Below are 1,667 nucleotides of genomic sequence, written 5' to 3' on the forward strand. Positions count from 1 at the left end.
TGGATTATTTAATATGTAAAATTCAAACTTGTTTTTTTCCTCATTTCAATTGCTTCTCTTTTTAATTTTATATATCGTTTTATTTATTGGTTTATAAAATTTCTTCTTTGTTAATTATGTATTTTATCCATTTTCCGTTGAAGAGTAAGGATTTTTCAATGGTTTTATGAGGTAAATTTTATAAATATTGAAAATATTTATTCTTGTTTTATTTCCTATAAACCGTTGATCAAGTATATGCTAGAGGATTTCAACACTCATTAGCTTACAAAAAGCATATATTTCCTATGTACAATTCTGCAGATAGGCTGTGTCTCCTCTGGGCTCAGCTGAAATTGGCTGGACTTGTTCTAGGCTGTAAGCTGGATTCAGATCTGCTCTATCACTCTGCATTCTCCTTAGGCCAGTGGCTACACATGACATGTTCCCGTGGAAAATGAGAGGACTTAAAATGACGAAGACAAACCATAAAAGCACATTTCCTACAAACCTTTGGTCAAGCATATTCAGCAGCTGTAATGCTACATAACAAATAACCACAATACTCGGTGGCTTACCTTTTCCTTAGGTTAGGACTGGTTCTATCACTGTTCATTTCACATCTGCTAACAGTCTATCTGCAAAATAAAATTATAAGGCAAACTCAACATCAGCAAGGCAAGGAATATACTCTGCCTACTCTAGTGGGAGATTTCGCAAAGTCACATGGCAAAGGGCATGGATGTTTAATTTTATAATGAGAAGGGAGAAAACTATCGGGAGGCTCTGATCTGCCACATCGAAGTTTTTGGGGTTACAATTCTTCAAAGTGAACATTTTAATGAGATTACTCTCTCATCATTTCTTTTGTGAATTCATCCATGATATTTGTGCGTGTATATTTTAATTTTAATTTTTTTAAATTTTTTAGGCAAGGCAACCCTTGGTTGACCTCACAGATTGCAAGGAACTTGTCAGGTTACAATCTCTTAATTTTTTTTATTTTTTACACCTACAGCACCTGGTCTTCTTAGGTGGTCTCCCATCCAAGTACTATCCAGGCCTGACCCTGCTTAGCTTCTGAGATCAGACAGGATCGGGCTTGTTCGGGGTGGCATGGCTGTAGACTGTGCATGTATATTTTTAAATGAAATGTTTTTCTCTAACACTCTAAAAGTAACAATTACAGATTTAATTTCTCTTTTAAATGATATTTATTAAGTACAGAAGCCACATAGAAATTTCCAAGTTGGTAGATATTTTCATTAATTTCTGGTGCTCGGGAAGTGTAGTTAGAGTACATAGTATACAGAATTTGTGTTTGTGGACTTGCCTGTGCTTTAGACATCATAGGTAGTGGAGGAGTTTTTGCACAGCCCTGAAATGAGAAGTGCTTGGCTTGTGTTTCATAACCCACAGATCCACGCAACCCATATCAGTGTTGGCACCTGATGGGATGTGTTAACCACCCAAAATTGAGAATCACAAGGTAGAACACTGCATTAGGTCTTGGTTCATGGCAAAACTACTCCTTCTATCACATGGGAAACCTGATGCCTAAAGAAAAACCTAGGAGTAAAACTTGACTTTTTCTCACAAAACGAAGAGGATATTTAAACTAATCTATACCACTTGCAAAGATGCCACAGACAAAATTATCCCTTAAAAGATACGAACACTTATATTTA

At 35.9% G+C, this 1,667-nt stretch overlaps 1 pseudogene; it reads right to left on the reverse strand.

The window, feature by feature from the left end:
• Positions 1 to 988: 988 nt before the first annotated feature.
• LOC111742435 lies at positions 989 to 1,107 on the reverse strand (annotated as a pseudogene).
• Between the last annotated feature and the right edge of the window lie 560 nt (positions 1,108 to 1,667).

This window comes from Pteropus vampyrus, unplaced genomic scaffold (genome assembly GCF_000151845.1).
Source record: "Pteropus vampyrus isolate Shadow unplaced genomic scaffold, Pvam_2.0 Scaffold94, whole genome shotgun sequence".
Classification (NCBI taxonomy): domain Eukaryota; kingdom Metazoa; phylum Chordata; class Mammalia; order Chiroptera; family Pteropodidae; genus Pteropus; species Pteropus vampyrus.